We start from the raw sequence: 27,288 nt of genomic DNA, 5'->3' as shown, positions 1-27,288 counted from the left end.
ACATGTCAACCATAATTTAATAAGGTGGTTTATATAATAATAATAAAAGAATTCTGTAACTTTTTACTCTTATACTCAACTTTTTCTCTTTATTTTTAAATGCATAAAGTTTGGAAGGGTATCATATTTTATACCAAATATCAAAACCTTCCTATCGTTATAAAATATAGGTATTTATTAATAAGTGTGATTGACCAGTAAATGAGAGAAGAGGACAAAACTCATCAACTCAGTGCAAACCACCACCTTCTTACCACTCCATCCTATCTCTCTTCTAGGCCATTCCTCAGATGTAGTGTGAACCTGGGAATGGAGGAGGTAGTGTGCTAGAAAGTAAAAATATACGTATTACTTATAATTATTTCCATGTCCCTAAAATTTTACCAGCTAAGGAGAGTGGCCTAAGTGCATTCTTTTAGTCCTTCTGAATTTCTGGACTCATTCCTTCAGCTTAGGATGTAGATACAAAGAGCTAGAGAAGAATCATCTATAATTACTCAGCTATTACATCTGGGGTGCCACATCCATTCTGAGCTTGAAGTTTGGTTGCATGTTGAAATCAATCTGAACTGTTTCACTCACAGCAATTACCAACTATGTACCATGCAAGCTATTTAATTTCCCCATACTTCAGCCTCCTCATCTGTAAAGTGGGGATAAAAGTATTTACTTCAAGTGTCTCTGGAAGGATAAAATGAGATATTTCACATAAAGTTCTTAGAGCGATGCCTAACACATGGTGAAGTTTCAATAAATTTACACTAAACACCATTAAACTATAATGGTTAATAACTATGGTTCGGGCCAGTTCTTCAAAATGGACATTACATATCAATTAAGCCTAATTAATAAGTTATTCTTAAGGATTCGAAAAGCTAAGTTTGCAGTGTCCAAAAATGATCACCTTGACTTCTGTGAAGTCATATAAACTCAAGAGATTTTGGCTGAGTTTTACTCATACAAATCAACACCTCTGTTTGGATAACTTGTCCTAAAAGTGTGTAGCCTTAAAGTCAAAAATATTTAGAAAAAGTTGGGCTTTGCTGTGATAATTCTCCTTTACAGAGGAAGGGTTGGGTAGAAGAAGTATACAGTTTATTTTGATAGAGTGATGCATGCTTTGAATTTTGAGTGCAATGTCTCTATTCTTAACATAGACTATTGAAAGGTGTTTCTAAATTTATTTGCCAGCTAGCCATGTAAATAGAAATAGCATATTTCTCTGGGAATACTTAATTTAAAAGCTAGGTAGATCTTACCCCGAATAGCCAAAGCAATCTTGAGAAAGAACAAAGCTGAAAGTATCATGCTCCCTAATTTCGAATTATATCACAAAGCTATAGTAATGAAAATGGTATTGCACTGGTATAGAAACAGACACCTAGATCAATGGAACAGAATAGAGAGCCCAGAAATAAATCCATACATATATGGTCAAGGACTTTACAAGAAAGATGCCAAGAATATACAATGGGGAAAGAGCAGTCTCTTCAATAAGTGGTGCTGGGAAAACTAGACAGCCACATGGAAAAGAATGAAACGAAACCACGAAACCACCACAGTCTTGCATCATACACAAAAATTAACTCAAAATGGATTAAAAACTTGAACATATGATCTGAAACCATAAAACGCCTAGAAGCAAACATAGGTGGTAGGTGTGTTCATTGAAATTGGTCTTGGCAGTGATATTTTTTTGGATTTGACAACAAAAACAAAAATGAACAAATGGGACTATATCAAACTAAAAAGCTTCTGCACTACAAAGGAAACCATCCATAAAATGAAAAGGCAACCCAATGAATGATAAAACATAAATCACATATTTGATAAGGGGTTGATATCCAAAATATATAAAGAACTCACACAACTCAATAGCAAAAAACCAAACAGTCCAATTTAAAAATGAGCAGAGGATCTGAATAGACATTTTCCCAAAGAAAACATACATGGCAAACAGGTACATGAAAAGGTTTCATCAGGAAAATGCAAGTCAAAACCACAGTGCGATATCACACCTGTTAGAATGGCTATTATCAAAAAGATAAGAAGTAAGAAGTGTTGGTAAAGATGTGGAGAAAAGGAAATCCTTGTGCACTGTTGATGGGAATGAAATTTGTGCAGCCACTATGGGAAACAGTATGGAGGTTCCCAAAAGAGGTAAAAATCTAACTACCATATGATCCAGCAGTTCCACTTCTGGGTATTTATCTGAAGAAAAAAAATCACTAACTCAAAAAGATATATGCACTCCAATGTTCATTGAAGCATTATGTACAATAGCCAAGATATGGAAGCAACCTAAGTGTATGACGATGGAAGAATGGATAAAGAAAATGTGATATATATATATAATATATATATGATATATATGTAATATTATTCAGCCATAAAAAAGAATTAAATCATGCCATTTGTGACAACTTGGATGGACTCTCAGGGCATTATGCTAAGTGAAATAAGTCAGACAGTAAAAGACCATATGATCTCACTTATATGTGGGATCTAAAAATAACACTGAACTCATAGATACAGAGAACAGATTGGTGGTTGCCAGAGGCGGGGGATGAGGGAATGGGCAAAAGGTACAAATTTTCAGTTATAAAATAAATAAGTCATGGCGGAATGTAATGTATAGCATCGTGGCTGTAATTCATTTTACTGGATTGTATATTTGAAAGTTGCTAAAAGAGTAAATCTTAAAAGTTCTCATCACACGAAAAAAAAATTTTAACTATGAATGGTGATGAATGTTAACTAGACTTATTGACCACAATAAGTCTAGTTAACATCCATCACCATACATAGTGGTGTACACCTACATAATTTTTTCAGTATATACAAATATAGAATTAAAAAAAGAAACTGGACAGCTCTTCTTCACTCTGCCCTTCTTCCCTTGCTGAAAGAAAAGAACAAAGTTTTTGCTTTGGTACCTGTCAACTTCTGAGTGAAGCAGATGAGTAGGCAACTAATGTTCCACCAAGTACATGGTTCATACCCCCAAATATCAACCCTATTTACCATCCGAGTCACATACAAGATCTGACTGGCAAATCAGACTTAAACAAATCAGAGATTTTACCAGGCATTATGTTTTACTAGTAATTTCAAGGATGCAGATAATCAAGAGACTCCACAGAGCAGAAAGATGCCTAGGACATCAAGGGCAGTTCCCCGAGTTTTATCCTGCCATGTGAAACATTAACCTCTGGCCCAGAATAATAGATGAAAAAGAAATCTCTAAAAGTGAAGTCTGCGGGGTTACTTCATATAGTAGAAGTAGGCTTTAATTGCGAAACATCTCCATTTAATATCCTAGAGAGTTATAACACTTATATGGACTTCTCCAGGAAGCCATGACTCATAGATTCTAAGTTTATGAAATAATCTGTTAGCCAGGGAACAGTTCCACCCTCAGACCTACCAAGTAGAGCCCCTGCCCCAGGACAGGTCCCTCAGAGGACTCTAGAGTCCCTTCATCAGAATTTTCTAAGTTCTGCTTCACTGTCTGGGGCTATATGAAGTAGTCCATCCAGGCAGGATGCCCTAAGCTCAAATCTGGTCCTACGTGGATCCTGGTCACCAGGAGAACCTAACTCAAAATTTTTTGTCTCATTCTGATGGCTGGGACTGCCTGAGACCAGCAGTACTGTCTCATCAAGATGCCCTTGGCCAGGACCAGATTCTATCTGGGTCCCTTTGCTAGAAATGTCTTCCACAAAAGTTTCTAAGTCCCCTCCAGTGGCTGGGACTGCCTAGAACCAGTAGTTCCCTACAGGTAGGGAGCTACATGTGCCATGGTTTCCATTTCTTCTCTTTGGAGCTCTCTCTGAACCTTTATATTACACGTGGAATGGACCAGATGCCCTGAGAAGCTCTGAGATTTATGGGTTTTGATGTTGCTCCACAGTCCAAGGCCTGGGCCCCAGTTCCAGGAGGGTGACCTTATAAACAGATTGCTTCCACTGGACAGAATATTTCTTTCATTACATCTCATGAAATTTGGCTACCAGAATTGTGCTTATACATTGATTCTGTGTGACTCTCACTCATGTCGGACACAGGACAAGTACCGGGCTATAAATTTCTGAGAGTCCACCTCTGATCCTTGGGCTTGAGGCTGCTTGTTTAGGCCCATGTGTCAGCTCTCACCTGTCTATGTCCTGACCATGGTGCTGTCTATGGGCTTCAGTACCCAAGAGTGGTAGAGGTGGTGGTAGGCATCCTTTACCTTGTGTCCCCTAGTGCTGGCACACAATGCAGTTACTCTACCGCTTCTGCAGGTTCTATACCACATGTAAGGCAGTCCCCTCAGGTAGTTACAACCATCTCTTCCAAGGATTTTTCAATCATTGTTTTGCAACACTAATGGGCCATTGCAGTTAATGTCCTCACTTGCATCTGATTGATGTAGTGATATCATGCTCTCCTAGGCCAGTCTTAAGCTGAACTGGACAAATGACAAGCATTCCTTGCACAAATAGAATCTCTCTTTTTTCTCTACCCATGACCTCCTGCCTATTATTCCCTGGTGTTGGTGAGTAGAAAAAAGAGTTGTGGTCAACAGTGACTGAAGTCTCATCATAGGAATGCAGTGATTATGGTCTGAGGAGTTCAAAAGAACACATAGTTGGAATATGTGGTCTATATTTGAAGTAAATTATTGTTCACATTTTCCTGCACACTATGAATGAAAGTCTTACATTTGTGGGTATCAACAACAAAGCCCAGTTACAACCTTAAAGAGAGCCCTTGAGGTCCATATTCATGGGTGCATGAGGGATACTATAGCACCCTGCATAATGATGCAAACAGACTAATAAATATTTGGTTTTAGGGAACTGTAGAGCCAATAAGATCCATATTCTTTCAATATAAATAAGGTTTGAAGATCCATGACATTGTAACAACAGTATCATTACCTTTTTATTGTGTGGGAAATAGAAAATTTATCAGGAAGGGCACATTTGACAAGAAAGAACATGAAGAACATTGCTCCTGGATGTGAACAAAAAGAGGTACTGTCTGGACACCATGAAGAATCATCATGTACTCTGATCAGAAAATAAACAAATAATCATGTACTCTGATCAGAAAATAAACAAATACTTAAGTACCACTTCTCTGTTCATTACTCTAAGTTTTCATCAGTATATCACTATACATCATGAGTATTAATTAATTTTGTTACACATTATGTAATCAAATTATTTATCTAGGCAGGGTTCCCATCCCCCAATCCTTGGAAAATATTTGCCCAGGGCTTTACGTGCCCTAGAAGCAGCATCCTTTCAGGAATACTAAATACATACAGTCTCTTTCTTTTGGGTAATATTATTGCTCTGTTTATCCAAAGTTCCAGGTGACAAGGAGATGTGATGTGGTCACCTACCTTCTATTCTTTCCCTCAGGGTATCCCCCTTGGATGGAATGTGACTAAATCACAGACCAGCTGTTTTAACTCTTTTCATTTTGAGAAAAGGCAGCTTAAGAAACTGCCTATATTTCAATTTCAGCTCCACTCTGTACTGGCTGCATGACCTCACACAGTTATTTAACAACTTTGTGCTTCAGTTTAGTTATTACATGTAAAGCATGAGTTTGTTTCACAAATATTTATCGAACATCTACCATGTACTATATAACCTTCTAGGTGGTTGAGATACATCAGTGACAAAAACAAAGACTCCTGTCCTCATGAAAGTAATTAGGAACTCCCTCCCACCATCAAAAATTTTTCCTAAGTACTTTGAAAGATTTTTCATCTTAAAAAAATTTCCTGTCTTGAAATAAAAATATTCTAGATGGAAGGTACAGTTTAACATGTATCAGCCAAAAACCTCACTTAGTAAACATTTAAGCAGAGTCCAACTGACAACTAAAAACACAAAAATGAAACACTGGTCAAATATTTTCGGGCTGGAGCTGTGTGCTGGTGAGCTGAGTCAAAAAAAAAAAAAAGTTTTAGGGCTTCCCTGGTGGCGCAGTGGTTGAGAGTCCGTCTGCCGATGCAGGGGACGCGGGTTCGTGCCCCGCTCAGGGAGGATCCCACGTGCCGCGGATTGGCTGGGCCCGTGAGCCATGGCCGCTGAGCCTGCGCGTCCGGAGCCTGTGCTCCGCAACGGGAGAGGCCACAACAGTGAGAGGCCCGCATACCGCAAAAAAAAAAAAAAAAAAAATTTTGATGTGCAGGTTTTGCTGATTTCTGTGATGTAAATACTCTCTTCATAGCCACCAACAGTAGCTTTCAACCAGCTTGTAAAATTCCTGAATTTTCCACAATCAGCTGAACAGCAGGTACAAGTTGGCTTCAGCAAACCACTGCGCTGGTGGAGAGGGTCAAAGGCAAACAAAGTGAAGCAGAGCTGGCAGTAAGGAAGGTAGAGGAGGTCAAGGAAACTTTGTCCCACGTACAAATACACATAGGATAGGTTCTGGGCTTCTCCATAGCTTCGCACCCCACACACGGATGAGTTTCTATACTGACCAATAACAGCACTCAGTGTTATTTTAAAAAAATAGTAATAAAGTATCAGTTGACCTTAACCTTAACAAGAACAATAATTAACCCAGCTATTAAAGCAATTTTATGCTACTTTCAAAGAAGTAATGTTCATTCAACTTTAAGAAGGTAATAATCCTGATGTATTCAGCACTAGTGAGAGTATGTCTGACATAGTTTGACTACTTTGGACACCATCTTCATACACAAATACACGCAAACACATGCACACATAACTAATATCATTTACCATGTGCCAGGAGCCATCGTAAGAATGAGAGTGAGGTACTCTGTTTATGTCACTTCTATTTCTCAGCCACCTAGAAGATTGCGTGGTATATGGTAGGTGCTCAACAAATATTTGTAAAATGAATATTTTATGTGTAATAAGTAAACAGGCACAAAGAGGTTAAATAACCATCCAAAGTCGTGGAGCTAGTACGGAGTGGAACCGGAATTCAAACATAAGCAGTCTTTTAAGGGGTTGTTTGCAAAACTAAAGACTGGCAAGAGGAAGAGAAATAAGAGTATGAACTTAACAGGAAATCAGATGGTATACAGAATGGGTGGCAGACATGCAATTACTCAGGCTGGAAGAGACAAAAACTCAGGTTAGAACTGTTTTGACCTAATAAAATATTAGCTGTTTTGAAAATATTGCTGAATACCTCAGGTTAGAAGAAGAGAGGTGAGAAGAACTCTAAAGTGATAAATCCTCAGGAAGGCAGAATTTCAGTTCAAAATAAGAGGAATTACTGGTGTCCAACAATGCATGTAGGACATATAGGAAACAAGTGACCCCACCTCTTCCCACTTCATTCATAGAAAGTATTCAAGCAGAGGACAAAGAAATCTCTTCATCAAGTGGCAAGTTAGGTTTATGGCCATTAGGATCTTCCCAGTTCAAATATTCCTCGTCTTAAGTAGAAACAGGAATCCAATAAATACATTTTAAAGCATCTTCGCCATCTTACGTACCACCAAGTCATAAGTTGCCTTAAATATTTGAGAATATATGGATATATTTGCCTGGTTTGAAATTGTCCTTTTTTTTAAAATCAAAATGAAGACTGAGAAAACTAGATACAGACAAAAAACCCAAGAGAAAAATGTTTGCTAATCAACCCCGCCTATGAAGTCTCTAAAACATCACATATTCAATAGCATCTAAAATTTTATCCTAGCTAATTTTTCAGGAAGTGCACAAATTCAATAAGAAATGTTTTTAATCAGTCACTTGCTCATCAACATGTCTCTAAGCTATGGAAATTAGAAAAAGTTTCTCACAAAGATCAAGGGGTAATATCTCACAGTAGCAGGTCAATGCTTGCATACGGGTTTCTTATTTCTCTGTGGATCCTTCAGAAGAATGCAGTCAGTACCAAGATGTAATGTAGCTGCTATGCATAAAGTTACTGGAAATGATTTATTTTTCTCTCCAGCATTAGGTTTGTGGAACTTCCATGTGATAAATATTACGAATATTATATAGAGAAACCTGAAGTACTTTATGTCTCAGAATCTACACTGGTGATTATTATTACCAGTGTTATTGATTTTTGGATGTACTTTTGGTACCCTTAGGGCCAGGACATAAGCACCATTATGCAAATTAGAGAAAAGGTTCCTGTTGGGCAGATCGACTAAAAACACCTCTCTTCCTGTGTCTGCCTTCTCCCTTTCCTCTTCCCAGGGTCATAACTTGGCAAACAGAGCTTGAGGTAGATTCTTATGCCTCAGACAGGCACCCTTATGAGGACATGCTCTGAACAGATACTGGTGGAAACCTGCGTAGATTTTTAACCATAGAATGTTTCTGACTCTGAAAAATATATTCAAGATAAGAGTTGAAAGAAAAACATTCTTTTCCAATTCATTAACTATCCTCCACTCACTACCACTACACCACTCCACACCACCTCCCAGCGCAAAACAAATGGGAACAACCCAGAACCAGTGACTCTCCAGCTAATTATTTCTTACATTACCTTCTCAAAACCTAGCACAACTGGTTAAAAAATTCTCACAACTAGTTAAAAACCTAAAACAGGCCAGATGCAAATCACTCCTGCTCAAGATTAAGCCTACTTTTTCCTTTTGATCCCAAGGGCAGGCTTGCTCCGCTGAAGTTGAGGTATTCCAAACTTACCCCATGGCTTTTTACCATTGATTTATTATTGTTTTTTCAAACCTCAGTTTTTGATCTTTTCTTGCTCTTGGGTACTACAGATCCTCAAGATATTGTTTTTGACCCCACCTTCCAGACCTTAACCTTCCTTCACACTCCTGATAATTAATAAACTAATCTTTCAACTATTATTCATTAAGCATCTATCATATGCTTGCTACTACACTAATTGTTGAGAATACAAAAATAATTAGGATACATTGCTTATCCTATCAAGCAGGGCATTCCTAAAAATAAACACTTGAAAATAGTCTTATAAATTCAAAATATGAAGTAATCAGTCTTTCAGGTAATGTAACTAAGACTCAAAGAGAATTAGGTCACCTGCTAAAGTGACAGAACTGAGGACCCAGGTTCTCCCAACTCTAATCTAATGCTGTAAACAGTACTTCGTGATAGGGTCATTCTTTTCATGTGTTTATTAATTAAATGATTCATTTATTTATTCAGAAAGTGTGCTTATGAACAGAACTATGTTAGTCATGCAGACTGTGAACTCAGAGTTTATAAATTAAACCAAAAGGCAGAGAGAGAGAGAGAAAGGGAAAAAAAGGAAATGAAAAAAATATGCCTTGACTTATATAAAGTGAATGGCTTAGATTAAATTCCATAAATTTCCTACACCTTTGTTTACATTTTCTGACATTCACAGCACACTGTTTACAAGGGTTTCTAACGGACAGATGTGAAAGGTCATGTTGAGCAGCTAAATTTGCATATACATTATATTTCTTATTTTGACATTGTTAAAGTATGTTCTTTTTATGTACCATGGAGACATAGGAACATTTTATACATTTTATAATTTTAAAATAGCTCCATTTCAAAGTAATAAAATGGATCAAGATATTTCTCCACAGTTTAGCTCTTACAGAAGAACATGTTAGTTTGAGCTCCCACTTTAGCTAATGGCCTTTACCTGTTTATCTGGTCAACCAAGCCAGAGCTAGAAAGGTTATGCCTAATCATCTCTCACTGCACATCTCCAGATCACATCAGCCAATCACTAAATTAAGTGGAACCTCTTTTGAAACCACTCTCCTCTCTTCAACTACCACAGCATTTATATAATTTTCACCTAGACTATGGCATTTGCCTCCTAAAATACCTTTCTGCCCCTGGCCTTGACCCACTCCAATTCCTCCACTTTATGGCTATTAAGAGTGATTTTTATACAGATCTCTGGGGCTCAAATCTCTTTATTGGTTTCAATTTCCCACAGAAAATGGTTAAACCTCTTATATGTGTTTCTTCTGACTTCTGCCTGCTTTCCAACTTAATCTCCCCTATTGCCTCTTGGAACTCTTAATTTCCATCCATACAAATATCCTTGAATTTCCTCTAAATATTTCATCTTTCGGAACATATGCCCATTGACATCTTTGCTTAGAATGACTTTCACTTTGCTCGCCAGCCAAAAATCCATTTTTCTTCACTTTACCTTGAATTATGTCATTATTAGTAGTATCCTTCCAATAAAAACCACTTTTTTGTTGCCATATTTTCCTTCCCTGCTAACCTATGAGATTTTGAAGAAATCTGACTTGTTCATCTTTGTATCCCCATAATTAAGTGTAATATCCGACACAGAGTACTCAAAAAATAGTGGTTGAATTCAACACTCTAATATAGAGCGTTTCTAAGGATGACTGGATTTTTTAGACTTTGGGCATTTAGAAAACTGTATCAGAGATAGAAAAGAACTAGGTTGTTCTGGATTGTCTGTTGACAACCTGACACAACTGCTACTTCTTCCATTCAAGTTTGGGAAATTTATTTCACAGAATCCCCTTCTCTGTGTGGTTTCACGTTGACATTTGCCAATGAGAGGATCTCACAAACTATTTGGAAAATTGGAAGTGAGGTAGAAGCCATTATTCTTAGGAGGCCATGGGAATCAAACATGATGACCTGATTCACTGTGGTGCTTCTTCAAATCTCTTCGTGAGCTCCCAATTTGAGGTTTCATGTGTATAACTTCTCAAACATCTTGCAAGATTTTTCACTCATGCTAGTGCTTCAGAATGAAGTGATTAAAGAGAGTTTATCTTCTAGCTGCAGCTTTGTAGACAAATCTCTACCAGCTACACACAAATTTGTATAAATTCAATTCCCATATTAAACCATTTATTCCTGTAATACTTGTAGTGGCTCAGTTTTCCTGGACAAGGGCAGACTTATATTGCTTTTGGTACTAAAAGTGGATCCAGGGGAACAGAATCTTAAAGATGGTAATCTAGAATTGGTTCTATAACATGATTAGATTTAAAGGCACTAATAACCTCATGTCAGTGGTAAATATGATATAGACCACAATATACAGTTGTAAAATAGTTTCTTAAATTATCCCCTGGAGTCAGGTGCCTACAACTTTGGGTGACCAAGTACCTACCTACCTACAAAAAAAAAAATCATGATAATATAAAATATAAAGACAGAGTAGGGGCAGGGGGAGATGGCTGGCTATTTTAACTGCACAGGAAAAGTTGGAAAAAAGTAAATGATGAGGTCAAGGCTTTAAATTCCCATCTCAAATCCTGAGTAAGGAACCAGAAACACCTATGACTACCCTGAAAGATTACTATTGCTTTTATTGCAAGTTTGAAAGTTTTGAAAACCAAATGCAAAATCTAATACTGCCAGTGGCTGAATTAAAATGTGAGTCAAATTCATAACTTCTTGGGGTTTTTTATAGTATGTCTATGACACTGATTGGGTAGGAATGAAACCCTAAAGATTGAGATCGAGATATCGGGATAAATTCCAATGAAGCTGAGGACCTTGAACCCCCAAATTCCACCTAGTAGGAACCTCCTTTGTTTGAGTAAATTCAGCTTCTCTTACTAAAGAACCTGTAGCCTTATGGGAGAAATGCTGATTCTCATAACAACCCACTCCATCACCTCTCATTGATTCTAAACCTTTAAATGGATTCAAGCCTTAAAAAAAAAAAAAAAGTCTTACTCTGGAGGTGATATTACACATACCAAAAACATTGCAATATTTTGACAATTTACATCAGTGGAAACTGGGGAAATTATCTTTGGGAATGAACACTAAGGATGTTAGAACAGGGAAGAAGAAATACACTGTACGATTCAGCTGGATTCTTTTATATGAATCACTGACAGGTGATTTTGGATTCACCGTGCTACCCTAAACAATTGGGAATAACTGTAACACCTTGTTTGGTTGACTACAACTGGGTCCCTGTGGTGGCCAAACTGAACTGAAGAAGACAGCATCCAAAGGCTTATAGAGATAGGAATGGAATTATTGTTCCACTGCTCACACCCACCCCTTTCTCCAAGTTTTTCAGAAATACAGTGATGACGGGGAAACAAGTAACCTTGAAAGCCTTTAATGGCTATTCTTTGCAAGTCAGGAATGACAGAGAGAGGCTATCAGTGGAGCAGACTCCCAGAAAACAGTGAGGATGGTGGGATTCTGAAGTGGCGAGAAGCCACGTGATGAATTTAATTGCATCTAGAACTTAATTACCAGGGTCAAGGTAGGCATGGTTACCATAATGGGTAGGAGGGACATGTAGAGATCCTTGTCTGTGGCTAAATAATTATATTCCTAGGACTAATAGAGATGAAAAGACTACTACATTAAATCTACCTGATTTGTATAAGCACAAGCCTTTGGGACTGGTGAGTAGAGGCCTGACTTGCGTTATCACAATAGTCGTGGTCCTTATTCACTTCCCAGACTTGAGTGGTTTGCAGGTTCAGAGCACCTTAAATGAAAAGGAGGCTTGATTCCCTTGAGTGAGGATACAGCTACACTGCCAAAAATGTATATTGTACATTAACTATTTAGATCTTTCCAAAAGAACCCGCAGCTATTTACTGGGGTATTTGTGCTTTAGAAAAGAAATAAACAAACATCTTAGAGATTACTGGACACTAGGTTTGAGCTAACAAATTCCTGGAGAAACAAAATAACACAGTGATCTACTTTTCAGAAAGAGGGCTTAAGAGAGCCAGGTGATTGATGCTGTTTAACCGAGGGTCCCTCAAGACACCCTGTGGTCATGTTCCTTGTACTAAAATGTAGAGCTGAAATAGATACACTCAGCAACATGGGCGTCCACTTAACAAGATTGATTTGGCTATATCAATGCTGAGTGCCTGACCTACCAACAGTAGAGATGAACCATGAGCCCCTGGTATAATAGTATTCTACTGTGGGGGTTTGGGGGCAGACAGCTATATGACAGCAGGTTAATTATACTTCTTTCATGAAAGGGGCAGTGATCTGTTCTTATTGGATTAAACACTTAAGCTAGATTTGAATTTGTCTTCCCTGCTCGAAAGTTTTCTGCTGATTTAGAGATTTAAGTTTCCAATAAAATAATGATTCTGCAAGGAGCTAAAATAATGGCCCCATTAAACTAAAAGATAAGAATACCACCTAGTCACTGTAAGTTCCTTGTACTATGGAATTAACAGACAAAAAACGTGGTGACTCTAGTGACTGGTGCATTTGGGTTGCTAATATACAATGGTGGCAGAAAGAAGTATGCCCAATGTGATAGGCAGACTTCTAAGATGGCCCCAACAATCCCCACCATTTGATATTTATGCCATTGCACAATCCACTCCTTTTGAGCGTGGAATGAATGTAGTGACATTCTTCTAACCAGTAGGGTACAGTAATGGATTTAGTTTCTCACGGAATGTGTTGCTATTTCATTATTAGGTTACAAAATATTATGATTTCTATCTTGTTAGACTCTACTGTCTTTCCAGCTTGCATAGTTTGAGGAAGCAAGCTGCCATGTTTGCTTGGCAATGAACCGATGGAAGCCTCTGGCCAACAGTCAGTAAGGACCTCAGGCCCTCAGTCCAACAGCCCATGACAAATTCAATTATTAAGGTGATATGGCATGAGGAGTAAAACAAGGAAGATGTAATACCAGCTTATGCCTATGTGACCACAATGCGGAAATAAGGACTATTATAGTGATATGTATTTTCTTGCATCTATATACATACACACGTACACCTATTTGCATTATATATATATAACATTATACATAATACAGTTATAATATATAGTATGATATAATTATTAGTCAGATGCATGATGTGGTTATTAGCCTCATTTGAAAGCTTGAAAGGATTGTATGAGTGCCAAGTTGACAAAAGGGTAGACTGTGCTGGATTGTGCCATGTCATCTTGGTTAAGCTTGGAACTATGACTAATGGAGTTTATAAGTGAAAGAACTTAGTGTTAATACAAAGCAGAATTGAAATAAACAACATTTTTCTAGGGAGATCATGAGGGAACTGACTCAGTATCTTTGCTCAAGTGGCTAGTAACTTTCTCTGATCTTTTAGATACAGGCTTACAGACTATCCTTCCCGCAGCTACTCCCACAGCTATGAAACACTTAATTCCTATATTAAATCCCTTGTTCCTTTAATACTTGTGACTGGTATCTTCAGCAAATCTAGACTGATATACTCAGTAAAATCTGTATATTTTTTTTTTAATTTAGAACTTGTATATTTGATTTTTTTCAATTTACTACTTTAATATAAGCTTGAAAGTAGTGAAGAAGTACAAAGATATATTAAAAAAAAGTTTGTCATCTGCTCCATGTCCCCTCTCCCACCCCATCTTCCTATCACAAGCAAACCCATGTCTTGTGTGTATTTTTCCATACATCTCAACTTGCTTATTCAAACTTATACAAGCACCTTCATGCATATAAAGGGATATTTTAAAAATCCCCTTTGCTCAGTTGCTTATTTTGCCATAATAAAATCATACTGTAAAAAGAATCTGCAACTTTGGCAAAATCTTTATGTAGATCTACATATGTACGCCTTTTTGCTATTTTCTAAAATTAAAATATTAAACATATTTTCTACATTCTGCTTTTCTTATTCATAAATACTTTATGGCAATCCCTCCAACTCAACAGGCATAGCTGTAATTCATTTGTTCATTTAAATTAGTGCAAAATATCCCATAGTTCGGCTGTTTCATTATTATGTAAGCATTTTTCTAGCACCAAGCATTCACATTGTTAACAGTTATATGCCATCAACATCCATGTGAATATCTTAATTTGCTTTTATTTATATAAGATAGTTATGAAACACTGAGTTATCTATGGCTAAAGGTTTGTGGACTTTTAATGATTGCTGCCAGAAAAGTTTGCAGCAATTCATATTTCTACCAGAATGTAGGAGTGCCTGAGTTTTTTAATATTAATTTTCAAGTTTTGTTACTTTTGTTTGCATTCACACAACTATTAATTAATTTAATAATTTTTCATAAGTTCATTGGCCATTTGGTTTGCTTTTTGTGAACTGACCACATTCCTATTGGTTTGCCTATCTTTATCTTGTCTATTGGTAAGTCTTCTTTGTATCGTATAGAAATGTCCCCCCTTTGGCTGTCAGGTAGGTTGCAAATAGTTATTTCCAAAAGCTATGTCTTCTTCAATTTAACTTTGCCTATGCTATTTTTTGCAATACTAAAGTTCTATATTTTTATATACTCAAAAGATTCTTTTTCAATCATACAGCTTCCAGTTTCAGCTCCCACATTCAAATAGCCTGAAAGGCATCATTCCCATCCTTACAACAAGAAAAAGCTATACAAACTGAAGATCAACAATTTTTTTGGAACCATCAGAGAACCAGAGTTGCAGATAAACTATCAGCCCAAAATCTGGAGAGACAGGTGCCTCAAGGAAGAAACAGCAACTGAAATCTGCTTTCTTGGAGCAGAAGTTACTAGAGCAATAATGTGGTGATAGGAACATTTAAATGTAATTTTGATGAATTACTGGAGGCTGATTATGAACAAGTGAAGAATGAGAAACTCCAGGGGCAACCACACTTTTGGGGCTTCTTCTCCCAGAATTCCACCAAGTCCTTATGCTGAGGATTCTAGGAAGATCCCCAGTGGCTCTGGCAGGGGGAGGGGAAGAGCAGCCATTGCAAAACCAGCCCAGAAACTTGTCCATAACAAATGCCTACACTCCAGAGGAAATAACTTAAAAAGCTCTGCTAGGGGAAGGGAATTGCTCCCACTCAGCTCCCTCCAGCCTTCCTGTCTCACCTAATTAGGGGGCAGGGGATATATAGCAATCAGGGATCACAGATTCAGGAATAATGGGGCAAAGGAGAAAAAAACCCAAAACTGTACCACTGGAGTAGTTTGTGAGTATCACAGTCCTGAAAATATAAGTCCACTGAAGGACTGAGATTTAATTAGAAGATTATAGAACACTCATCTTCCCCCATACCTTAGCAGCACACCAACAGGGTTCCAGTGTAATAACAGTGGATTATATCTGAAAAATCTATAACACGCAAACTCTCTGAGGAGGAGTACTTAGGAAAGTCTTAAGTCAAAAGGGAAGATAAAAACAAGGACACTAGCGAAATCTGAAGCCTCTGGAACCTGTAACTCCTATTTTAGTCCAACTCTTAGCTATTAAAATATGTTACTATATTAATAATTAATAATATGTTATAATAATTAACATATGTTAATTCATAAATTCTTGTACTAAAGGACTATTTACTTTATTACCTTCTACAATCTGTCCAGCTTTCAACAAAAAATTACAAGGCATGACAAAAGGCAAGAAGAAATATAGTCTGAAGAGACAAAGTAAGCATCATAACCAGACTCAGATGTAATACAAATGTTAGATTAGAAAAATTTTAAATATTACTATTAAAATTTTAAGGGCTCTAATGAAATTAGGAGAAAATATGCAAAAGCAAATGAGTAATGTAAGCAGAGATGAAAACTCTAATAAAGAAGTAAAAGGAAATGCTAAAAACCAAAACCACTGCAAGAGAAATGAAGGATGCCTTCAATGGGTCCATCGATAGAGTAGACATCAAGAGGAAAGTTCATGAGCTTGAATATAGATCAATAGATACTTCCCAAACTGAAATTCAAAACAATAAAGAATATGAGGGGGGGGGCGGGAAGAACAGAGCATCCAAGAACAGTGAGATGAAGTCAAAAGATGTAACATACACATAATTGGAATACCAGAGGAAAAGAGAAAACAGACCAAAATAAACATTTGAAGTTATATGGCTAAGAACTTTGTAAAATTAATGACAAACACCAAACTGCAGATTCAGAAAACTCAGAGAACACAGAGCAGGATAAATACCAAACAAAAACATGTATTCCATATTCATATTCATATTCTAACTACAGAAAACCAAAGACAAAACTAAAATCTTGAAAAAACCCAGGGGCATGAAGGGGACACTTTTCTTATCTACAGAGAAACAAAGGTAAGAATTACACTGGATTTCTCATGCTAACACTAATCAAAAGAAAGCTAGAATAACTATATTAATTTCAGTCCAAGCTGACTAAAGAAAAGGGTGGATTAGCACAGATAGAGGCATGATATAATGATGAACAAATAAATTCTCCAAAACCCATAATAATCCTAAACATGTATACAACTAAAAAAGATGAGGCATCAGCTGATGGAACTGAAAGGAGAAATAGACAAGTATTTTGGGTTTTGTTTTCCAGTTGTAGTTTTCCTGTTAAGAATGTTTCCCAAATTTAGAATAGAGAAGTATATATGTAGATATCCTTCAAGCCTTGTATTAGGCAATTTTATGTACATGGTAATATGTTGATAAATGTTTAACAACTGGCTCCAGGTGGGGTAGAAGTGGAAGCCCTGATTTGTAGCATTTGCTAATTTCTGTGTTGTACATTTTCGACCACTGCCAATTTCAAGTTTTAACATGATATCCCAGAATATGGAGCTGGGAAAAGATGTGCATGATTGTCTTATGCAGGCTGTTATGAGCCAAACTCCATCATGCTACTGAATATGTCCCAAAGATTGTTCCCTTAAAAAAAAAGGTCATTACATTTTTCTTGAATTTTTAATATATGATGTGAGACAGAAGTTAATAATTTTATGTTCTTCTAAATATATATTCAACTGTGCCAGCACCATTCACTAAATAAGCCATTTTTTCCCACATTGAATTTAAATAGCACTTTTACTATGATAACAAAGAAATCGTATATACTGTAGACTATATCTGGATATTATTATGGTGTTGTCCTTTTTAATTTCCCTGCTCTGTCCCCATATCAAATTGATTTAATTACAGTAGTTTTATAGTTCTGTAATTTGGAAAGACAAGGCTCCCATTAGTATTTATAGTTTTTATTTATCTTTAGGAAATTACATTTGAATTTTAAAATCATATATTTCAATCATTCCAAAATGAAGTTCTATGTATATTATTAAATTTACACATTAATTCAGATAAGAACGATATTTTCATGATATAAATTTTTCTTGAAAAACCTTTATTATATTTGAATCTATTTTTTCGTCTTATTTAAAGTTATTAGTAGGCTGTTGACTTTCAAAGAACTTTCTGGAATCTATTGGTATAATCATGTTATTTTTATCCAACAAGAGTGATATTTTGAGTTATGTTGACAAATTTCCTGTTATTGAGCCACTCTTGCACTACTGAGTTTTCTTTGATAATATTTTTTTTACAACTTATTAATCAGATAGCTTTGCCTGTCATTTTCATTGGGGCATTGCATATATTATCTTTTATATTAAAGTTATATAGCCTTCGTAAAGTAATTAAGAATTATTTATCATTTTCAATAGTTTGACATAGTTTAAGTAACATGGAATTTATATTTAAAATTTAGATACAAATTGTATGTGAATCCACCTGTCCTATTTCATTTTAGTGGTAATCTTTAATCATTATAATCTCTTTTATGTTCATCATTTAGTCAAGTTTTTTTTTCTTTTGGGGGTTATGTTTGATCATCTCCTTTAGTTTTTAAAATTTCTTGCCATAGAATTGAATAGTTTCTTATGATCTATTAATCTTCAATATTAGTGAGTTTTCTCATTACTTATCAAGTATATTTTTACTCTCTTGTTTTTTAAAAATTCTTCCTTTGATATGGTATTTAACACTTTTTCTTCCCAAAGATCTAATTTGGGATTTAGTTTTTCATGGTATAATGCTACCACTTTTTCTTTCTTATTTATTTATATTTTATTAACTTTAGCTTTTGTATTTATTAATCTTTCTTCCTGTTTATGTTTATTTTATTATGCAATTCCCAATTGCTTGAGATACACAGTAATATTCTTTTACTCTAATGAAGGTATGTAAGCTTATTGATTTTCTTTTGATTATAGGTTTTTCTTTGTGCCCTGTAATTTGTGGTGAAATGTTTTCCTTTTTATTCCTTTTTCACTTGAAAGTAATTTTATTTTTTTATATTCCCTAAACCAAAGGTTATCTGGAATGTGTTTCTTAATTTCTAGGATATTAACATTTTTGTCACCACTTAATTTCATTATTTATTTTAAACTTTATTATGTTTTGAAAAGAAATTGTGGCATTATTTTTGTTTTTTGAGGTAAAGAATCTAGTTTTGTAATTGTTCATGGATATATGCAAATATGTACCATCATTTCATATATAAGTATATAAACTTTGCATCTTGATGTATTATGTAATGTATATATAGATGTTATTTCATTCAATTATTCCATGACTTTACTAATTTTTATACGTTAAGTATTTCCAACTATAAAAGGAATATGTTAAACTCGTTCATCATAATTTAGCAACATGGCCTTTCATTCAAATTAGTTTTACTCTCTGTATCAGTTGTAATATTTAGACATACAGGATTGTTTTTATTACATCCTCTTCATGAATCATAGTTTTTACTGCTCCCTCCTATCCTCTTCATATTGTTTAGTGTCCTTAAATACCACATTGTCTAATATTAATATTGCTATGACTACTTGAATTTGCAGTGCCTTGTGCCTCTTTGCCCAATTTCTTTTTTTTCAGCCTGCCTTTATCACTTCTTGTGAAGTGTATATTTCTGGGTTTTGTGTTCTAATCCAAACTGAATCTGACTTAAGGGGATTTAAAGCCATTCACATTTAATATAATATCTTATATACTTGGCTGTATTTCTTCTATTTTAATTTATATTCACTATCATCCTTCATGCCTTCCTGTTTTACTGATCTATATGTTAGCTGGTATGATCAAGATGGTATGATTCATCCCATTTATCCCCTTTGTTAATTTTAAAGTTCTTCTTTACTTTTTCTACCAAGAAAATAGATTCCTAAGTTCATGCACATTGCTGCAAATGGCAGAATTTCATTCTTTTCTTTATGGCTGAGTAATAGTTCATTGTATATATATATACTACATCTTCTTTATCTATTCATCTGTTGATGAACACTTACGTTGCTTCCATATCTCTTAGTTATTGTAAATAACCCTGCTATGGACATTAGGGTGCATGTATCTATTTGAATTAATGTTTTCATTTCCTTTGGCTATATACCCAGGAGTGGAATTGCTGGGTTATATGGTAGTTATATTTTTAGTGTTTTTTTTTTTTTTTTTTTTGAGGAAACTCCATAATGTTTTCCATAGTGGCTGTACCAACTGACATTCCCATCAACAGTGTACAAGAGTTTTTAAATGGAATACAACCTATAAAAACGTTGAATCACTATGTTGTACACCTGAAACTAATATTGTAAATCAACTATATTCAATATTTTAAAAATGAGCAGAAAAAAACTCAAGTGAAAACAAAGCAAAAAAGATTCCAAAAATAAAACACATAATTTGGCAGTTATTCTCAACTATCACATAAAAATAAGGCACTCACCATTCCTCTTCCAACAATGTGCCTTTTCTTATGCCCAAAAGATAAAACTTATAAAAAATATCTTTACTTTTTCCACTCTAAAATTGCCCTTAGTAAAGGTTTTTACTTCATCATTATCCTTCTCACCTCAGCCTGTAGATTTTACCAAATCTTCTAGTTCTTCCTGTCCTAGATTATTTGTAAATGTTTCACTTGCCTCATCATTATTTAACATTATCCATCTATTAATGTATTTATTTATCCACAATGGGGTAGAAGGCTCATTGCTCATTACTGTTTCTTCTTTATCATCTCCTCTCTTGATGTCTCCTTTGGGATTTGTTACTTGGTTAAATTTTTTTTCATTTGTTTTCTTTTAAATTTTTATTGAAATATAGTTGATTTACAATGTTGTGTTATTTTCAGGTGTACAGCAAAGTGATTCAACTTGGTCAGAATCTTTACCCAAGTATTTTCCTCATTTAAAGTATGTGGTTGATATAATTTTTGAATACTGTATATTAACAAGTAACTTTCTTTCTCCTTAACAAGTGAATGCTATCTTAACTAGAATGGATTCTCATGTTCAGACCTTCTCACCCAAGAGTCTCATAGTTGTTATTCCATGGTCATCCAACTTCTAATGTACAGATTAGAAGTTTGATTTCAGTCTGATTCTCCTTTTACGTAACTTATTATTTACGTCTGGAGGCCAGAAGTCCTATTCAGCATCCAATTCTACTGCTCAGCTTCTGTTACTTTAAGCTTGAGACTAGCATATCTTCTTTCATCTTTTAGCTATCTACAAATAAAAGCTGCTCTACCACCTGCACTGTTTCTTCTCTTTTTTGTTTGAATGTCAAAAAATTCAAACAAAATGTGGGACAACAACTAAAGTTGAAGTAGGAAGTTTTTCCCTACCTACCCTGAAATTATATTATAGGCTCGTGAAAAATTAGCAAAGGTAAAAATGGTGAACTTTTACTCATGCAGCTAAATTCTGGGCAGCGATTTACTTACACAAGACAGACACCTACAAAAGAACCAGGCCATCAGCACTGTAAAATAATTCAGGGGAGAAGTGTTTTTAATAATCACAATTCTGAGTTACTCATCAAACTCATTCATTGTATATATCCCAAGAATGTTGTATAATTTTTCAAATGTCATTGCTACCACTCAGAATTGTCACTGTGCAGTCTTATATTTGCTTGCAAAAACCGTCTGTCTTTTCAATTGGCTTTATGTCATAGCGGGGAGTTGCCCAATTGTACTATGAAGTGTTTGTTGCACTGTGAAGCATTCATGTAAATATAATCTTAGGCTTGTGCCTCAGGCATTTACCAAATGTAGAAGTAAAGCAACTTATTTCTTTAGTTCTAGCAAATGTAAGTATTATTGAGTGTTTAGAGGACAGAAATATAAGTTCAAAAATATTTCTATGACTTGCAAACATAAAATTCTTTTTCTATATATTTTTTCTAAAACATCTAAAGATATGGATTTCACATTTAGATAATGTATGCACTTGAAATTATTATGTGAGTATATGTTTGCATGTGCACATGCGTTTTCTGTGAGGTATGAATGCAATATTATTTTTTCACACAGTGAGCTGCTTTTTTTCAAACACCATTTCTTGAACAATTCATTTCTCCCCAGTGATCTGCAATGATATTACATCATATATTACATTTCTATATATGTATGGATTTATTTCTAGATTCTTTATTCTGTTCTGTTTGGTCAATTTGTCTTGATTGCCAAAACTTCACAATAAGTCAATTTCTGGTAGAGTAAGCTTTTTTTTTTTCCCTCAGAATTGTCATTATTGGTCAGACTTTTCCACAAACATTTTTATAATCAAATTTTATATGTTTCAAGAAAACCACTAGCAGGACTTTTGACAACATACTGAGTATATAAATTATTATGGAGATAATTAACAATTGTTTTGTTATCAAGGCTATGCAATTAAGTTGTTTCTTAACAACCCTGAAGCGGATGAATGTGGTCAAAATGATAGTCTTTAAAATTTATTGAGACTTGCTTTTATGGACTGGTCTTTCCTCACAGCAGAAAATAAGTTCTAAAGTTATTCATTAGATACATTTGTCCCTATAGCTAAATTTTCTATATCTTTGCTAATATTTTTCTGATTGTTCTATCAATTCCTGAGTGAAATATATTAAAAGTTCCCATTATCGTGATGCATTTGTCTATTTTTTCCCTTGTAATCCTATCACTTTTTGCTTATATTTATTAGTAGTTTCATATATTCCTGATGAATTTACAATTTATTATTCTGTTCTATCTTCTTTATAACAATGATTTTTTAAAATTTGTCTTGAAGTATACTTCCTTTAAAATTTATACAGATATAATAGCTTCCTATTGATTAGCATTTTCTTGATATATCTTGGTTTATCTCTACATTTACTTTCAGCCCTCTGTGGCCTAAGATTTTAGTTTTCAGTTTTGTTCTTTTGTAAAGAGTATAAAATCAGATTTTGTTTTGTACCTTTTTAGCAATCTCTCTCAATTAGGTACTTTAATTTGTTTATATTTATTGGTTTTACTTATCTTTGTCATTATGGATCCATTTGATTTCTCCAATCTTGTTTCTTTTCTATATTTTTCCCATATTTAGATGGATAAAGTTTGGTAAATCTGTTATTTTTTATTTTGCTTCATCTTTCTATTTGTTTGATAGCTATACCGTCTAACCTAGGGATAAGCAAACTATAGCCCACAGGTCAACCCTGCCTTGCTTATGGTCATAAATGAAGTTTTATTGGAACACAGCCATGCTCATTGCTTTACATGTTGTCTCTGGCTGCTTTCATACCACAGTGGCAAAGTTAAATAGTTATTACAAAGACCATATATGCTTGCAAGGTTTGAATACTTACTGTTTTTACAGAGAAAGCTTGCTGACCTCTGCTCTAATCTGTTATTTTTTGTGGGCAACCTTAAAACTTCAATTTGCATACGTAAAATCTAAACTTAATTAACATCTTTCTTGTTCTTATTAAAATTCCAAAATTATTATTAGAAACAATAAGTTTTTAATATATATATATAATTTAATAATACTAATTTCATTGCTAACAGAAATTTCACCGCTTACTAATCTCATTCCACATCTTCATGAATTTCAGTCTTATTTGCATTCACATCTTCCTCTTGGGATCATTTTCTTTTTACAGATCCTGTTGCTGGTATATTCTTTCATTTTTATTTTTTTAAACTGCCTTAATCTTGCTGTCTTCTGAAATAACTGTTTATAGGTACACAATATTATTTTAGCACTTATTTTTCCTCTCAATATTTTGAAGAAAATCTTTTATTATTTTCTTGCTCCCATTACTACTATTGAGAAGTTTCCTATCAGGTTATTGTCATTACTTTGTAGGAATCTTTCTTTTCATTCTGACTTCTTTTAAGTTCTTTTTGTTTTTGACTTCCGCATTTTACTACAAGCATAGATATGGCTTTGTTTTTACTTATCCTATTTGGAATTTACTGTGAATATTCGTCTCTCATCTATTCTGAAAAGGTCTCAGCTATTATCACTTTGAATATTGACTGACTTATTCTATATATTATATCTAGAAATACACTGGGACAAACGAAAGAACTTATTTTATTCTCCTTGACTCTTAACCTCTCTTATATAAATTTGATCTCTTCATGCCTCTAAATTGAAGTCTGCCTAATTCTTCAGATCTGTCTTCAGTTCATGAATTTTCCCTTCAGCTCATGAATTTTCCCTTCAGCTGTATTTAATCTTTATTTAACTATTTTATTTTTTAGTGTTAAATGTCAATATTTACGTTTTTATTTTAAATGCTAGAGGTGTTTTCAAATTTGCCTAACTACTTGTAATAGTCCTTATTCCCTTTTTCATGTTATTAACTTTGCCTTTTATTTCTTAAATACCATATTCATTTTAAAAAATATATTTTGATGGTCATTTTAGTATCTAATGTTTTCTGAGCTCTATTTCTGCAACTGAAATTTTCTTCTGATTTTCTCTCATGGTGGGTGGCTTTTTCCTATATTTTATTAAGACCATTTATTTGGCTGATTACATCTATAGTAATCTTGAAAGGCATCCCTGAAGTTATATTTCATAAGAATAATTTGCTTTTGTTTATGATAGGCACTCTGGACTATTCTAATCTATCATATTTTAAGGTAAATGATTGACTTTCCTGAAGCATGATGTTTTGTATGGCAAACAGTTCTTAGAATATCTATTTTTCCATAATACTGGAAGAAAAAGCCCATTTTTCCTTCATACAATGTTAACAAAAGAATTATCATAGTGTTCCAAGAAAATTTTCTTATTATCATTGTTTAATTGTATATAAACATGTCTATATTCTCTTTTAGAGCTAGAAGAACATTTCCACGTCTCCATTACTTTGCATTAATAAGTGCTAAGAAAATTATAGGGTAAGCGATTGAATACCGCTTTATGAATCATACTGTTCCCTTCTTTTTTTGTAGAGTAGGCTTATGGACATAGCATATAATTTTCCTCAAGTATACTGATTTTGTCTAAGGTTCTTTCCACTTTTTCCAACTGTTTTCACATCTTTCAGCTTACCTTTTTACTTTTTACCCCCTCTTCTCCTATCCTCTAAATCATCTGTATTATGAACAATTAAGATTCCTATTTTTCTATTTACTGTGTCAGGTCACCAACCCACCTGAGCATCTCCTTTGCTTTCAAGTGTTTTTTGGCAGTGAGCCTGTAAGATAGGTCAAAATATCTGTGAACTTTTTTCTGTTGCTCTTCTTACAGTATTAACTTTGTATAGTATCACTAAAGACCTCTAGTCAAGGATAGATGTCCACTGCTTAAGGGATCTAGTTGACCAAATGACACTTTATCAAAATATTAAGGTACTGTATTTGTGGGGCTTCAGTTATTTTAATATAAAGGGAAGCCTTTGTAAAAACAAAAATAAATTAACTTTTGTTCAATTTTTATATCTTTTAGGAACAAAAATAAAGCAAATTTACTGTGCATAGACTAGTTTCTATAAAAATTCAATAATTGTGGTTTTAAGCTAAAAATATAAGTTTCAAACCACTATTGTATTTCTAAACAGACCTGTATTGATGTCCCTGAGGAAAGCCTAAGGAATTCATAAGCCAACTACTAATTTAAAAAACAAATGCCTTTGGGAACAACTCTTAAATCCCAACTGGTAAGCTGCTTATAGTCTGAAGTATGTTAATAGAAACTATTTTTTTCTTCTTATTAGATACATTCTTCTAAAACATATAATAAGTTTTAACTTAAACATAAGCAATATAAATTAAATGGACAACTAGGTAATAAAATCAGTTTAAGAAGGTCAAATATTATTCAAGTATTCTGAATTAAAGGAGATTTCCCTTTTAATGAGTTTATGGAAAATTATCCAGCATTTTTTGTCTTAGACATTGAAATATTTCAAGCTTTATCTACATAAAAATAGATAAAATGGAGAAAAGTCCATATATATTGTTTTGTTTAGACCCTTCTGTTGCAATAAGGTAACTAAGTAAGGGCTGGATAGGTAGGTTATTAAAGGATACATATGGAACAATAAATGAGGTAGAATTTCATGAAACAGGAGCTAAAGCAGACCTGGACCTTATTGAGAGTAGCATTCTGGATCCAAAGCAAATTAAGAAATCCTACCAGTAGGAATACGTAGATGACAATCTCTTCTTCTGACATCTGTTCCAATCTTTTCTTCTAACCATGAAAATCTGCACCCTGTACTCTATTTTTTCACCTTCTCATAGTCTCTGCTTAATTAATGGCTTCTTCTTTCTCATGCCTTTGGTTTGTCATCATGCCTTATGTTCCTGTTCTACCTTATGTCCTCGGCAATATACTCATTCAGCGTCATCTCCTTCCTCTTCATGACATTAGTCTCAGAAAGTTTCCCAGGCCAATCTTCTAAGAGGTAGAATCTAACTGACCCAGTCATCTATTTGTATGAGGCCATATCATGGGATCCTGAGCAGCCTACTACTGGCTGCTCACCACTGGTCTAATTAACCATGGCAGGAGGCAGGGAAAAAGCCATACTGTAGAAAACCTAGGCCCACAATACTGCCCATCCCCTTAAACTATGGTTGAATTCCTCCTTAGAGGGGGCTCTGTGCTTTTCAGATATTTTGAGGTAACTAGCCCATGGCTGTAAGAAAATACATTTCTTCCCAGTTGCCAATCAGTATTTTCTGACTGACTGCTCCATGTTATAAGAGTTTACAAAAGAAATGACATCTAGGTCCTGACCACAGAAAACTTAAAATGCTGCCTCATTCAGCTCTCAATTTAGAGAATCTTATGCCTCTAAATATTTCTTTCAATGGCTACACTTATTTTCTTATCTCCTTGAAAGTAAAAATTCAATTGACCCATCTTCCTTAACCTTCTTTCCATTTAAAGTAAAGGATAGCTAGGCTTCTCTTCCTACCTATCTTTTGTAAATCCTACATTCCTAGTAAAAGAATTCAAAGCTGATCACTGATTTCTGGTTTCCAGTTCTGCAATATAAGGATCTTGGAAGTTGCAACTATGTCCTAATAACAAGTAAAAAGCAGAACACATTGAAAAACTGAAAATTTTTGTGGAACCGCAGGAAAGGGGAAGACACGGAGGAAATGGCTGGCCTGATGATTGGAAAGACAGTCAGGCAAATACAAGGAGGAGTGGCTTAGCAGAGTAGAGACTCCTGAGCTGAAACAGCCTTGGGAACCAGGATTGGGTAGGAAAACCCGAAATGTAATTGATGAATTGCTGGAGGCACAGTGTGCTAAGTCTGAGAGTGAAAAACTCTAGGAGGACCTAGTCATAAGGAGACCTCCACAACATTCTGAGATT

The sequence above is a fragment of the Stenella coeruleoalba genome (assembly GCF_951394435.1).
Source record: "Stenella coeruleoalba genome assembly, chromosome: 9".
Taxonomy (NCBI): Eukaryota; Metazoa; Chordata; class Mammalia; order Artiodactyla; family Delphinidae; genus Stenella; species Stenella coeruleoalba.
Note: the sequence above shows the minus strand (reverse complement) of the source record.